Source organism: Dermacentor albipictus, chromosome 1 (genome assembly GCF_038994185.2).
Source record: "Dermacentor albipictus isolate Rhodes 1998 colony chromosome 1, USDA_Dalb.pri_finalv2, whole genome shotgun sequence".
In the NCBI taxonomy this organism is placed as follows: domain Eukaryota; kingdom Metazoa; phylum Arthropoda; class Arachnida; order Ixodida; family Ixodidae; genus Dermacentor; species Dermacentor albipictus.
In genome coordinates, this window is record NC_091821.1 from 21,741,299 (window position 1) to 21,757,784 (window position 16,486).

General features: G+C 52.8%; 1 long non-coding RNA gene across 1 annotated transcript in view; it reads left to right on the top strand.

The window, feature by feature from the left end:
• Nucleotides 1–16,486, top strand: part of LOC139060386 (uncharacterized) — a 116,073-nt gene that overhangs the window by 80,124 nt on the left and 19,463 nt on the right. The gene's annotated exons all lie outside the window — the stretch shown is intronic.

Genomic DNA, 16,486 nt, shown 5'->3' on the forward strand with positions numbered 1-16,486 from the left:
TGTATACGTGGCTATTCGCTTGGGAGCGCTTGAGTAGCGGCGCGCGAGCGCGTACCTACTTCGTATTTTGGATGTTTCGCGCGCTTTTGTTTTTCCTCGGAAAAACCAACGAGACAGAGCTGAGCACTAAACAAATGCTTGATGCGGAGGTTACTTGAGGTGCCCTACAACTTTGTAATTGATGTTTGCGATTCAAGCAATAAGTAAAAAGTTCACTAATTAAAAATAATTAATTAAGTAATAGTTCGTGATGAAAAATCTACTGGCCGTAAGTACATACGACTACGGCTGCTATGCAGCCGTAGACATATTTCTTTAGAGCTCTTGGGTATATTTAAAATCTTGGTCCAAGTTAGTTGGGGCACCCTGTATATATATGCATTTATTATGCACTTCTTCCTCATCTGTACATTATCATCATCATACGCATTTCTTCTTTATCGTGCGTTTGGACGCATCATCAGTATGGACTGCGCCGGGGGTCCTTCGCTGGTCTTCGCGGTGAAGATGTTGAGGACTGGCTAGGCGGTTACGTGCTAGTAAGCTCTGCTAATCGGGGGGATGATCTCCTCAAGCTCCGCCATGTTTCGCTCTATCTGACGGGTATGGCGAAGACTCGGTTTTTCAACCACGAGATTGATTTTTCAGATTGTACCAATTTGAAGCAGCAGCTTCGACAAGTTTTCGCACACCGGCGGTTCGCTCCGCTCTTAAGAAGAAAACTTGATGCTCGCAAATAATACTCCGGCGTGTCGCACACATTGTTCATCGAGGATGTTATTGCGCTCAATCGCCGTGTTAATGAGAGAAGGGCCGAGTGGGACAAAAAAAATGATCTATTGGGCTTTTTGTGCCAAAACCACGATCTGATTACGAGGCATGCCGTAGTGGGGGACTCCGGAAATTTGGACCACCTGGGGTTCTTCAACGAGCGCCTAAATCTAAGTACAAGGGTGCTTCCGCATTTCTCCTCCATCGAAATGCCGCCGCCATGGCCGGGATTGGATCCCGTGACCTCGTGCTTAGCAACCCTACACCATAGCCACTAAGCAACCGCGACAGGTCTTAGTCGGACAAGGCACGTCATATTCTTAAAGGTATCGGGACTGTGGCGTTCAATGCGCTCGCCGTAAAGAAGCCGGCAACCGTCGCCGACGTCGTCTTGACGTGCCAGCGCCTCGACGAACTCGAGTGCGTACGCTTACAGCCGGAATTCTGCGAACACCGTTCTACAGCACACCCCGACCTGCGTATAATGATCAAGCCGATCTTAAGTGAAGAACTCCAATCACTTGGCTTGCCATCTCCGTTAGTGTTTCCTGCGCAGCCTTCTGGTGCAGCCTTGCGTGGTGTCATCAAGGAGGAGCTCAGGTCCATCATCTACTCAGCACATGTGGATCCTCCTCTCGCTCTCTCCCTACCAACATACGCGCAGGTTGCTACTGCGCCTCCAATCTTTGTCCGGTCAACGTTGCCTGTTGTTGATGCCGCGCCTTCGACCAATACCCACTCAATACCACTTGAACCTTCATCGCCCCATCTGACCGCACCATCCCCCAGAGGACCGGGCGCTCTCTACTACCCGCCTTGGCGTCCGTCTCGTCCTATCTGCTATTACTGTAGTTATCGCGGTAATATATCGTGTTTTTGCCGCAAGCGCCAACAAGGCAAGCGTTGCGGGTACCACATGTGTGAACACGATGCGTTTTCTGGTGGGGCCTCTTTATCAAAGCCGGCGTTGCGCTTCCCCTTGCGCCGTTCCCCATCTCTGCCCGCAACGACCGAGTGAACGAACGGTTACCGCGCCACCAGACGCCGCTCACCTTCGCCCTTCCACCACTCCTCGTCACCGCTTCGGCCTACCTCACTCACCACTGACCGTTCCTCGGAAAACTTAACTAATGCATTTTTCGGAGGAAGAACTGCATTCACCGACAGGGCTATTATTCCTCCAGCGCGCCCTTGTAATACGATGTCTGTGTTCGTTGATGTGCAAGTTGAAGCTTCGGTGGACACCGGTGCGACTTTATCCGTTATTCATTCTGATTTGTGTACGCATCCCAGGAAAGTTACGACGTATTACGATAAGCCCATGCTGGTTGCAGTCCAAGGGAACACTATCTGACCGTCGGCGCTTTGTACTGTGCTTGTATTGATCGATGGCATCATCCACCACATACAGTTTGCTATGCTGTCGCCCCCCCCCCCCCAACAGCTCATTTTAGGATGAGATTTCTTTGCTTCTGCTGTTACACGCTGTCGGCAAGGTGTCGTACGTATGACCGACACCGACTATTTACTCGGTGATCACAACTACAAGTCACTTCGTTTGCTTGCTGCAGGAAATACCGAGGTACCTCCAGGCTATCTGGAAATTCTTACCATCACGTCCGACGTCATAGACCATGGCAATGTGTTAGTTTTACCTTTTGCGCGTTGTTTTACAAAAGGGATAGCCATTGCATCAGGCCTAGTTATATTTGACAACGGTTCTGCGCTTCACGCCGCAACAAAAATACCACCTAAGAAAATTCTTCCTAAAGGCACCACTTTGGCTTGCATTGGTGATTCAGAGTATCTCTCTGTCATTCCCCTTGAGGCTGCTGCCTATGAAATCATCCCCACTGGATAATCTCCCTCTGCCTCCGCTCTTGCAGCGGTAATCAGCTCCGACTTGACCCCTTCGCAAATGCAACCGTTGCGTGCCTTGTTGAAGAAGCGTGAAGGTTCATTTTACGGCCATTCTTCAAGATTGGGACAAACTTCCGTAACAGCGCGTCGGATTCAGACAGACGGCAGATCCATCGTGTGTCGCCGGTCGTATCGCGTGTCTCTAGCCGAGCGGAAAATTATTAACTAAAAATGTTTCCGACATACTGCAACGTAAGATAATCTGCCCCTCTGATAGCTCTTTGTAGTCTCCCATCGTTTTGGTTCGAAAAAGTTGGCTCCGTGTGCCGATTACCGAGCACTCAACAACATCACGCACAAGGACGTATACTCCATGCCTCACATTGATGATGCTCTCGGTTCCCTGGAGGGTGCCGAGTACTTCTCCAGTCTCGATCTGCGTTTAGGTTGCTGGCAAATTCCGATGCACGAAGGCGACAAAAAAAACAGCGTTTGCAACCCCAGATGACCTTCACGAGATTATCGTCATGCCCTTCGGCCTCTACAATGCTCGCACAACTTTTGGGCGCATGATTGACATCATTCTGCGTGGCCTGAAGTGGAAGGCTTGCTCGTCCTATCTGGATGATATAGTTATTTTCTCATCGACATTTGCCCAGCAGCTGCAACCTGTGCGAGGTTTTCACGTGCCTCGCCAACGCTGGTCTTCAGCTTAACACCAAAAAAGGCGATTTTGCAAGCAAGACAATCAAGTTGTTAGGTCATATTTTGAGCAAGGATGGTATTCGTCCTGATCCTGCAAGATTACGGTGGTGTTTCGCTTTCTTCATCCTCAAAAGATCAAAGAACTGCACAGTTTCTTTGGCATCGCTTCCTATTCTCGCCGATTTATACGTGAATTCGGCTCAATAGCTGCTCCTTTTCACAACTTACTTGGTTCTGGCGCTTTGTTCGTGTGGTCTCCGGAATGTGAATCTGCCTTTGACCAACTGAAGGGCGTCCTCATATCTGAACCTGTCCGTCACTTTGATAAGACTGTACCCAACCTCTTGCGAACGGACGCAAGCGGCTATGGCATTGGTGATGTCCTCCTCCAGTGAGACAACTTCGCTTGAGAGACAGTCATTGCATATGCTAGCCGCGTACTCACACCGGCTGAGAAAAACTATACCATCACCGAGCAGGAGTACCCAGCCGTCGTTCGGTCCGCACGAAATTTCGCCTTTATCTTCACGGCCGCCATTTTACCATCGTTACGGACCATTACGCCTTATGCTGGCTTTCCACGCTCAAGAACTTCTCGGGACGTCTTGGTAGCTGGATTCTTCGTCTGCAAGAATATGACTTTGAGATCATCTACAAGTCTGGTAAAAAGCACCAAGACGCAGATGCTATTTCTCGCTGTCCGCTTCCTACAGTCACACTCAATGTTTCCGCAACCATCTCTGACGAAGCACTCACTGACGTCTCTCCCACGGCGGTTTTGTCCTTCGCCGCTCTAGAACACCTCAATGCAGACTACCATGAATCATTTTCGTCTCACCAACTTGCCAACTCGTACTGCACGCGTATTACAGACCGCCTTCGGGGAGCTTCGCACCCGCCCGATGCCCGGCTTCGTCGACAGCTGACACAATTCAAGCTGGAAAACTCCGTGCTGTACCGCCATATCCATCATCCTGACAGTCAACGATGGGTGCGTGTTCTGCCTCGCTGCTTTCGTGCGTGTGTCCTTCCGGCCTTTCATGACGATTTGACTGCTGGGCACCTTGTCAACCAGAAAACGTACGACCACATGAGAAGTCACTTCTACTGACCTGGCCTAAGTACGGGTGTGGACAGATACGTCGCTTCCTGCGCCATTTGTCAGCGTCGAAAGCGGCCTACATCAGCTCCTGCTGGAAATCTACTACCAGTTTCCTGTCCCACGGAACCGTTCCAGGTTGTTGGCATCGATCTCTATGGGCCTCTTCCTATGACTTCCGCCGGTAGTCGTTGGATAGGGATAGCCGTCGACCACCTGACGTCGACGGCTTTCTGTCAGTTCTGCTTATGCTTCCGAAGTTGCTGCCTTCATTCTTTAAGCCATAATCCTGCATCACGGCGCTCCTCGTGTCGTTCTGAGCGACCGTGGAAAAGCATTCTTTTCACAACTGGTAGGCGAAAAGCTCCGAACCTCCGGCACCACTCACAAGACTATATACTTCGAGTTACTGTCCTCTTATCAAAAGCCTTACTGAGCTGTTTCATCGTACGCTCTTTGACATGATAGCCGCCTATATTCAACCAAATCACAGAAATTGGAACGCAATTTTGCCATTTGTCACTTTCGCGTGTAACACCACCGTTCAACGAACAATTGGTTACTGCCCATTCTACCTTGTTTATGGCTGTTCGCCCAGTTGCTCTCTCGATGTTTCTTTCTTCTCTGCCCCTGTCAGTCCATCTCCATTTTCCTGCGAAGAATATGTTTCCCGCCTCGTCCAGTGTCGCTGGCGTGCCAGCGTCAACACCGAAGCCAGACAACACGACCGCAACGATCATTATGACGCATCTCATCGCATAGTTTTCTGCAAGCCTGACGATGAAGTGCGGCTCTGGACACCAGTTCACACTCCTGGGTTGTGTGAGACGTTCCAGTTCCAGTTTATTAGGCCATACATGGTCCTGGAAAACACTTCTGCCGTTAATTATCGTGCGACTCCTGTTGTTTCCTCAATTGACCGCCGTTGCCACTCTACCGGGGTTGTCCACGTTTCTCGTATGCATGGAGCCCTTCGCGCGGCATTCCCCGTACCTTGAGGCTTCGGCAAGGATGGCCGCTCTCGCGCGGAAGTATGCCATTTATTATGCACTTCTTCCTCATCTGTATATTATCGTCATATCGTATGTGTGCCTTTCTTCTTTGTCGCCTGTGCCGAACGCCGATAACATCAGGGTTGCGGGCATCGGTGAATGCATCGCGAAGGTTGTGCTTGTGGCCTCGCCGTGCCTGCGAGAGTGAAATTTGCGCCTAGTGGAGCCGGCGGGAGAGCCTCTGTATCGGTGATGAGTAAGGTGCCCCCGAACGGAAAGCGGACAGCTTGTGGGAACGTGGGAGTTTGTGGGAGGCGGCATGAAGAGGTAGCCGCTTTAGCCACGGTTTATTCAGGCCGGCCAGCCATGATGCAGCGGGATCTCGGGAGTGGCCGACACCGCGGTCGCTCAGGTCAAGCGCGTTAGCGTGTTCTATTCTCGCGCTACCTGCACGTGAGCCCATCTTCTTCGCCTGCTTCGGAGGCGATAGTCGTGCTGCTACATATATATTGACTGGCTTTTTCACTGGGCCTATCGTATTTAGAATGAGGAGCACAGCTTCGTGGTTTTCTGCGGTTTGTTTGCCCGACAGTTTCGGTCGGTGGACCGACCTTTTTCAAGGGCGACAGCAAATTCTCGCGACACAGTCTCTTCATATTTAAAAATTAAATTGTGGGGTTTTACGTGCCAAAACAACTCAGTCTCTTCATATATGTAGGTAAGAAAAAGGGGGGGGGGGACAAAGAAACTTGCAGTTTCGACCAAAAGGCGAAGCATCGATCGCGATAGCAAATTATTAGAAAGCTATGCGAAGTAAGGATAGTAGATTTACCGGCCGTGCAAGCTCGTGCAAACATTCGCTTACTTACGAAGTTAGCAAGCATGGTGCCACACGCGCACAAGCAAACATCAACACATCTCACTCTATGACCGCGGACACTCGATGTTAAAGCGCTGGCGTTAGGAAAAGCGAGAGCAGCAGCGAGCGAATCGACGTTTTTGCTGCCTCTCGCTTCAACGTGAATTAAGCGGCGAGAACACAGCGCACACGAAGCTATCAACCCCCGGCGCAGCTAGACTCTGTACTCATCGCAGATAGGGCACGCGCGAACGCTAGACGGCGCTTGGCCGCTCCATACGCACCCACCGCCGCAGTAGTACGCCCCTCTGTTACTCCCCTGCTGCTCGATCTGTTGTACGCCCCCCTGTTGCTCGATCTCGCGTGCGCTCATACCTCATACCTTGACTTATTCGTAATTTTGAGACTTACAGCCCACAAACAAATGTCATGAAACAGAGGCCGCGTTTCTACCAGAAACTTCGCTTTCGTGCATAGCATAGCGTTCGCCGCCAGCGCTTTCCGGTAAACATTACAGTTGCACAAGTGGCAGTTGCCGGGAAGTGTGAGAAGCAGTCAGGGATCTTAGAATGGTATCTCGTTCCACTCTTAAAGGCGAAGCTTAAGCGTCCTTCAATTTTTTAAACAAATTTTTAATCAGCAACTAGAATGCCTAAACTTCATGTTTGAAGTGCCAGAAGAAAATAGCATACAGTGTTTAGACCTAAGCAGTGCTTAAAATCAGGGAGGAGGTGGGTCCCGGAGAGGTCCGATCCCCACCACTCTATTATTTAAAAAGGGGCCCGGCCCCCCTTTGCAGGTGAACTGTAGCACTGCCATACCCATTCGACAAGCACTGGAGGTGGTTCTATTACCAGTAGTGCCTTGTGCAGGTCAATTCTAACTCCCCAATTGTTTGACTAATGAGTTAATCGCAATTAATCGGTTGATGCGGCGTGAGCAAAAACAGAAAAGCTAGTATTTGTCGTAGTGCTGCATGCATTTCCACGAGGCACTGCACATGACCGTCACCACCCTTGTTTGACTAAGATTCTTTCCACAGCATACTGTTTCATGAGCCACCTGACTACCGAGGCCCTCCACGCCCCGAGCTCGACGAAGACTTCTCCGTTGCCGAGGTCAGACAGGCCATCTTCGCACTCAACCGCAAGTCTGCGCCTGGTCCAGACGGAGTCACCAACAGAATGTTGAGAAACCTCGAGGACACGTCGATCGTCTTCCTGACCGACAAAATCAACGAGTCCTGGAATAGCGGCGTTGTTCCTGCAGAATGGAAGATGGCCTGCACGGTGCTCATTCCCAAGCCCGGCAAAGCCCCGAACATCGAGAACCTCAGGCCGATTTCTCTAACCTCCTGCGTCGGCAAGGTCATGGAGCGCGTCGTCCTCAACAGGGTCAACGGGTACCTCGAAGACAACGAGGTTTACACGTACAACATGATCGGCTTCCGCGCCGGACTCTCGACGCAGGATGCAATGAAGCTAATAAAGCATCAGATTGTGGGTGGCCGTTCCAGAGACGTCAAGGCTTTGCTCGGTCTGGACCTCGAGAAAGCTTTAGACAACGCGCTCCACAGCTTCATCGTAAAGACCATTTCAGACCTGGGTCTCGGTTACAGATTCCACAGCTACGTCAGCTCTTTCCTAACGGACAGGAAGGCCAAGCTTCGCATTGGGGACTTCCGCTCCAACGATGTGCCCCTCGGAGGGCGGCGCACTCCTCAGGGCGCCGTCATCTCACCCACCCTGTTCAACATCTGTATGATTGGTCTTTCCGAGAGGTTGGCACGCGTAGAGGGCGTCAAGCACACCATATACGCCGACGACATCACCTTATGGTGCTCCGGCGGCTGTGAGGGCAGAGTCGAAGAATCCATGCAGGAGGCGATCGACGTGATCGAGGAGTATCTCCGCCCCACCGGACTTCGATGCTCCCCCGCCAAGTCGGAGCTTCTGCTTTACAGAAAAGAGAAGGGAGGCAGACCCAAAGATTGGAAGCCAGTTTCCGAAAGCAGCATCAGTCTTCGTACTTGTGACGGGGGGGTGATACCCAGGGTCGACGTTATTCGGGTCCTGGGCATGTTTGTCGAATTCAACGGCGGGAACGGAACGGCTCTCCGCAAGATCATTGCAAAGACGGACAACGCTTTCCGCCTCGTTCGCAGAACAGCAAACCGGCACCGAGGAATGAAGGAAAACAATCTCCTCAGGCTTATCAATGCCTTCGTGCTATGTCACTTTACGTACACAGTTTCCATGCACAACTGGCTCAGAGCGGAGCGAGACAAGCTCAATGCTCTCATCCGCAAAGTGGTCAACAGGGCTCTCGGGCTACCCATCAGGACCCATACCGAGGATCTCCTCAAGCTGGGGGTGCATAACACTGCCGAGGAGATTGCCGAAGCCCAAGAACGTGCGCAACTCACTCGCCTGAGCACCACAGCGGCAGGTAAACACATCCTCGAAGAGCTGGGTTACCAACCTGCGGGATTCCCGATGGTCAGTACTCCGATCCCTAGGTGCATTCGAGACAGGTTCGAAGTGGCCCCTGTGCCCCGAAACGTCCATCCCGTCCATAACGAGGGCAGACGCAAGGCCAGAGCAGCAGCCATCCTCAAACAGATCAAGCAACGAGACATTAGAGCAAGCTTCGTCGACGCCGCGGAGTACAGCGATGGGAAGACCTTTGCCATCGTTGTGGTCGATTCCAGCGGCAAGATTTCTAATTGCGCCTCCATTCGCACTTCAGACCCCGGAGTCGCCGAGCAAGCCCCCATCGCCCTCTCCCTGCTAGACGGTTATGGGTCCGAGATATATAGCGATTCCAAAACGGCAGTTAGGGCTTTTCAGAAGGGTTGCATCGCCAAGCAAGCTGCTCGTCTTCTTAGCAACTCGAGTCGATATGCTCTCACGCATCATTCAATCCACTGGTTTCCAGCTCACGTAGGGTCGGTCGCGGGTGCTCCCCTGAACCTGAATGAGTCTGCTCACGAGGCTTCGCGTGACCTCACCTACCGCGCTTCCTCTGCAAGAAGCACCGACTCCCCTCCTCCCTACGGCCACAGAGATGCTCCCGCTACTCACAACGAGGTTATTAAATTCTTCTACATGTCTAGAAGGGTCTTTCCACCCCCTCACCCCAGGTTGAATAGGGCGCAAGCCGTTTCTCTTAGGCTTCTGCAGACCAGTACGTATCCGTGTCTGTCCGTTCTCCACGAGGTTTACCCGGACGTGTATCGCGACGACGCCTGCCCCTCCTGCGGGCAGACCTCCACTCTAGCGCACATGCTGTGGGAGTGCGGGTCGACATACCCCAAGTTCATCAAGGAGGAGTGGGACTCGCTTCTGCGTAGCCCCGCTCTAGAAAAGCAAATCCTGGCTGTCCGGCGTGCCCGCGACCGGGCCGGTGGGCTAGACCTACCGGTCCCGACGTGGGACTAGCCGGGTGCGCGACGAGTTCGCGTCCTCGCCGGACCAACAATAAAAGTTTCCTCACTCACTCACTCATGAGCCACCTGAGCGTGAAGCTACCTCCTCGTGAATTAGTGAAGGTGCCTACGCCATGTGTATGTATGTATGTATGTATGTATGTATGTATGTATGTATGTATGTATGTATGTATGTATGTATGTATGTATGTATGTGTGTATGTATGTATGTATGTATGTATGTATGTATGTATGTATGTATGTATGTATGTATGTATGTATGTATGTATGTATGTATGTATATATATATATATATATATATATATATATATATATATATATATATATATATATATATAGAACTTGAGTGGTGCTACAAGGTAAACAGAACAAGTATTTAATTTCGACAGTTTCGATCGGTGGACCGATCTTCGTCAGGGTTTACAAAAAAATTTTTTTTGTAAACCCTGACGAAGATTGGTCCACCGATCGAAACTGTCGAAATTAAATACTTGTTCTGTTTACCTTGTAGTGAGTGAGTGAATAAACTTTTATTTGGTCCAGCAAAGCGCGATAAAACGCGCACCTGGCTAATCCCACGACGGGACTGACAGATCTAGTCTGCCGGCCCGATCACGGGCGCGCTGCACGGCCAGGATTTGATCCTCAAAGACGGGACTTCGCAGGAGGGCGTCCCACTCTTCCTTGGTGAACTTCGGGCCCAGCGACCCACACTCCCAGAGCATATGAGGCAACGTAGCTACCTCACCACAGGCCACGCAAGAACAATTGGTATAAATCTCTGGATATATGCTATTAAGGGTCGCCGGATTTGGGTACGAGTTCGTTTGCAGAAGTCTTAGTGTGACCGCCTGCGGCCTGCTTAACTTGGAGTGAGGCGGGGGGAAAACCCTTCTCTCTAAGTAGAAGAATTTAGTTATTTCGTTGTGTGTGAGAGGAGCGTCTCGGTGTCCGGGGAGAGAGTCGCCCGACCCGAGGGCAGCGCGGTCGGTAAAGCCACGCGCAGCCTCGTGGGCAGACTCGTTGAGGTTCAGAGGAACCCCCTCAATCGCCCCCACGTGTGCAGGGAACCAAAAAATCGAGTGCATGGAGGTGTTGCCGTGTTTGGCGCCTTTCAGAATTTGAACTGCCTGCCGGGCTACCCGGCCTTTCTGGAATGCCCTGATGGCGGCTTTCGAATCGCTATACACCCTGTCTCTCCGACCGTCTTGCATGGCGAGTGCAATGGCCACTTGCTCGGCCACCTCTGGGTTCGTCGTCCGGACGGAAGCACAGTTGATAACTTTACCCAGCGTGTCAACGACGGAAACCGCAAAAGCCTTGCCGTCTCGGTATGCAGCTGCGTCCACGAAGCTTGCTGCGATTTTGTCCCTGTTTACTTGCTTTAGCATATTCAATGCTCTTGCCTTGCGACGACCTGCGTTGTGGACGGGATGAACGTTGCGGGGCAAAGGGGCGACCACAATCTTCTCCCCTATTTCTCTGGGGATTTGGGTGTCTACAGCCAAGTTCTTGGTTGGTGCGAGTCCGAGCTCCTCGAGGATACGCCTGCCGGCCGTCGTGGTGGACAGCCGAGTTAGCTGGGCCCGTTCCTGAGCCTCGGCTATCTCCTCCATGGTGTTGTGTACGCCGAGCCGAAGCAGGTCCTCTGTATGCGTTCGGACGGGCAGCCCGAGGGCTCTCTTGAAGAATTTTCTAATGAGGGCATTAAGCTTTTCCCGCTCGGCTCTGAGCCAGTTGTGCATGGCCACCGTGTAGGTGAAGTGACACAGCACAAAGGCGTTGATGAGCCGAAGCAGGTTGTCCTCCTTGAGGCCACGATGTCTGTTCGTGACCCTTCGGACAAGGCGAAAAGCATTGTCGGTTTTCGCAATTATCTTGCGTAACGCAGTGCCGTTGCCGCCGCGTGATTCTATAAACATACCCAGGACTCTGATGGTGTCGACCCGGGGTATCGGGTCACCGCTCCGAGTGAACAGGTGAATGTCACTTTCCGAGACCGGTTTCCAGCCCTTGGGTCTTCGCCCTTTTTCTTTTCTATAAAGGAGAAGCTCAGATTTGGTCGGGGAGCATCTGAGTCCGGTGCGTAGCAGGTACTGCTCCGTGACGTCTACCGCCTCTTGCATGGCGCTTTCCACTTGCCCTTCGCTGCCGCCGGTGCACCAGATGGTGATGTCGTCTGCGTAGATGGTGTGTTTGACACCTTCAACTTGGGCCAGATTCCTCGAGAGGCCGATCATGCAGATGTTGAAGAGTGCAGGAGAAATGACTGAGCCTTGCGGCGTGCCCCGTGGGCCCAGGAGCAACTCGTCGGAGACAAAGTCGCCGATCCGCAGCTTCGCTTTCCTCCCCGTCAGGAACGAACGGACGTAGTTATATAGTCTGGGGCCCAGCTCGAGGTCTGCCACGGAGGCCAGAATGTATTCGTGGAGAACGTTGTCAAAGGCTTTCTCGAGGTCGAGTCCGAGCAGGGCCCTGGTGTCTCTGGTACTGCCGTCGATGATTTGATGTTTGATCATCTTCATGGCGTCCTGCGACGAGAGGCCGGCACGAAAGCCAATCATGTTGTGAGTATAGATGTTGTTCTCTTCGAGATATCTGTTTAGTCTGTTGAGGACGACATGCTCCGCCACTTTCCCAACGCAGGAGGTGAGAGAGATCGGTCGGAGGTTGTCCACGTTCGGAGCCTTGCCGGGTTTGGGGATCAGGACGACGTTGGCGGTCTTCCATTGCTCTGGGACGCTGCCGTTTTTCCAGGTCTCGTTGATCTTCTCGGTGAGGTATGCGATCGAACCGTCGTCAAGATTCCGCAGCATCTTGTTGGTGATTCTGTCGGCACCTGGCGCACACTTCCCCTTGAGCGCGAAAATGGCTTGCCTAATTTCCCCCACGGTAAAGTCTTCGTCCAATTCCGGACGGCTTGGGCCGAGGTAGTCAGGAAACCGGTCTTCCTCGTTTCCACGCTTTATGGGAAGGTATTTCTCCATGAGCTTGGCAACCAGCTCGTCCCCGGAACAGGATGTGGTAGCTTCGTGCAGGGCTCTGGCGAGCGTGTGTCTCTGACTGGATCTCGTGCTGCCCTCGTCGAGGAGATGTTTAAGCATGCCCCAGGACTTGCCGTTACGCATCTGCCCGTCTATCGAGTCACAGACCTCGTCCCATTGCTGCTTGCCGAGGGTCCGACAGTGATCTTCGATGGCCTTGTTAAGCTCGGAGATCTTTTTCCTCAATCTTCGGTTAAACCTTTGTCCCTTCCATCTTAGAAGCAGCGCCTGCTTGGCCTCGATCAGATGGGCCAGCCTACTGTCCATCTTTTCTACCTCCAGGTCGCTGACGATCTTCTTAGTGGATGACTCGGCGTCACTCTTGATTCGCTCGCACCAATCTTCCAGGTCTTTGGGGACGGGTGCGCTGTCGTTGCCGCGGAGCTTGCGAAAAAGGTCCCAGTCCGTGACAGTGAATTCCCTGGATTTACTTCGGATGACTTCGAAGCGGGTCTCGAGCACATAATGGTCGCTGCCAAAATTTATTGCGGTGTTGCTCCACTCGGCTCCCTCGACGTTCTTCACGAACGCCAGATCGGGGGTGGTGTCCCGGCTCACCGAGTTGCCGATTCGGGTGGGGAACGCCTTGTCCGTGATGAGCGTGAGGTCCATTTCGTTGGCGTTCTGCCACAGACCCCGGCCCTTGCTCGTGTCGTAGACGTACCCCCACACGCCGTACGGTGCGTTGAAATCTCCGACGACGACCAAGGGATGGGTGCCGGCCAGGTCGACGGACTTCTTGAGTATCGTTTTGAACTGCTGTTGCGAGTGCCTGGGATTGCTGTAGATGTTGAGAATAAACACGCTGTTTCTTCGCTGGTTGCGTTGTCTCGTGTTGAGCAGAACCTCCGACATGACGTATTCGACCTTGCAACTCGCCAGCTTCAGGTCGTGAGACAAGTGTGTAAGCCTCCTGTCAATTAACGTGCACACTCCCCGACCTTCGCCCTGCACGGAGACGGCACGATAACCAGACAGGGATGCGGCAGAGACGAGGGTTTCCTGTAATGCTATTACTTGCGGTTTGTTAGGTAGCGATCTTAAATATTTCTGCAAAGGAGCCCTCTTATTGGAGTACCCCCTGCAGTTCCACTGCCAAATTTTGAACTCCTCTTTGGAACTATCCATGATTAGATAAAGTGTCCGGGGTACCCGCTGTAAGCACAGGTGCACGCAAGAAGTTCCCCCCACTCTGACGTGCCAATGTGCTCGTAGCCCTGATCTGAGTCCCCGACGCGTTCGGAACAACAACCTGCATCGGAGTTACGGACGTATTATTATTCGGGATCACCAGACGCTCGAGGGCGTCCATGCGATCGGCCAGCGCGCCTAGGCCTCTCCGCGGGTCTCCAAGGGCGACTTGCACCTGTGCTAAGCCTTGTTGTAACTGTTGCACACTCTTAGTGAGCGTAGCCAGCATGCCTTTGATCTCATATGTTTGCGAGTCTGAATCGTCCTTACTGGAAACTGCCCTACGCTTGGCGGCGCCGGCCGAGTCGCAGGCCGGAACTGGTGCTTCTGTGGCGGTCGGCGCCGACGCGTTGGATGTAGCACTCTGACTGATTACCAATTTCTTTATCTCTATCATTTCACTAGCCATCTTTCTGATCATTTCTTTTAAGTCCGCGTTTTCTTTCATAAGGCGCGCTACCTCGGCGTCCCTGGATTGCTCTGGAAGCGGGTCGCGTGGGCCCCGGTAGGATCTCGCGTGGGCGCCGCCAGCAACCATATCTGCCCACGATAGCGTCGACTTTCTCTTCCTCTGCTGGCCGGCACTGGACTCATACCGGGCCCTCGAGACAGAGCGGCTCCTGGAGCGGCTTCCGGATCTGCCCCTGGACATAGATTTGCCCCTGGACCGGGATCTTCCCCTGGACCTGGAACGGCGTCCGGAAGGCGGAGAGGGGCTCCTGGATCTAGAGCTCCCGCGAGCCGCGGAGCGACCGGCGGCGGCCGGGAGTTGTCGCTCGCCCATGGCGAGGGCCGGAGACTTGCTTCTATTGGCTCGGGATCGGTCCCCGCGCCTGCGTCTGACGAGGTACGGCGTCTGGTACCTCTGCTTGCATTCCTTGGCAGCGGTGAAGTGTCGGCCTCCGCACAGCCTGCATTTGGGGTCGCACTTGTGTTGTTCGTCCGGGTTGGCGATGCCGCATCCCCTGCACATAGTTTCGTCCGGCGAGGGGCAGACGTCCGCTCGATGCCCGAGGCGGCCACAGGCGTAGCACACCTCCACTTGCTTCCTATATAATGCACACCTGACAAGTGTTCCGCCGTACGACACGTAGTTTGGCACCTTGTAGCCGTCGAAGACCACAACCACGGTGCCCGTGCTCTTGATTCGTTTGGCTCCCAAGGCCAGCGGGTTCTTCGAGTTGACAATCTTGCGATCGAGCTCCTCCGGGCCTTCACTCGGTGCGATGCCGCGGATGACGCCTTTGCACGTAGAGTTGGGCGCTGCCTCGTACGCATTCACCTCGTGCTGCTGGCCGCCAACAGCGATGCACTCGACCCTGACGTAGAGGGTCGCATTTTCTCTGCTGGGGGTGCTGATGACCATGATATTTTGTTGGAAATTCGGGCACATCGTGTCCGAGTCCCGCTTCGCCTGGTCGAAACCGACTGCGTTCCATATGGCCTCGGCCACAACTGTCGGCCCCACCTTGCTGATGTTCAGACCTCCCTTCGGCCTGACGATGATCTTCGCGTCTTCTTTGGGCAACGGAGGCATCCTTCCACCCCGAATAATTTTGGCTTTAGCGCTGCTGCGGTCTCGGTGACCCTTTGCGGTCGCGTTGTCATTTGGCTTAGCGCCGGTAGAAATGGCACCAACTCGCTCGACGGGCGCCGGTTTGGCTCCGGAGCGCCTGGCAGCAACTGTTTGCCATCCGAGATCCTTGGAAAATTCCTCGGGAGTCAGAAGCTCCCCTTCCACTTCGCATTCCATCACGGCAGACACTGACGAGAAGAGCTGGCGCCGCAGCAGCACTTCGCCGCGCTAACACAAGCGCGGCAAGGGTTAGCGTCGCAGCGGCGTAGCCTGGACGGAAAAGGCCGATAATATCGCAACAAGGCCACCCACTTCCAAGAGTCGGGTGTCTACGGGATCGCCACAACTTAAAGAGTCCGTTGGCACTAAAATAGTCGAACTGGGCTCAAATTAAATCACCGAAATCATTTCAGAAGCGGGAGCTGGTCTTCGCCGCCTACTGGCACGTTCGTCGTCGTCGTCTTCGACCTGTTTACCTTGTAGCACCACTCAAGTTCTTTACGTTTGAAAGGTAGCCTGAAGAATCCCTCTTTGCCTATATATATATATATATATATATATATATATATATATATATATATATATAATAGCCAGCATAGCGCATGCAAAGTTGAGGTGAGGCTTCCTGAAAGGAGCTAAGCCTCATATGATTGATTTCATTGAAATCGTGAAATCTGATCGGAGCTTGAGTTGAGGTCGAGCCTTGTGAAGTTGTCTGCCTACCTTTCGACTCCCGTCCAACTTCGTTCTTTCCCCGCAGCGGTCATTCAGCGGAGCTCTGGTATTTAGCGCGATGTCGCAGTTCGATTTTCGGTCCTTGTAACCACATTTCGATTGGTATACAGAACACAAAATACACTCGTGTACCAAGCTAGTTCAAGCTAGCTTGAAGAACCACACGTTATGCTTTCATAAACGGACGTCTACAGAGTGTGGATTTG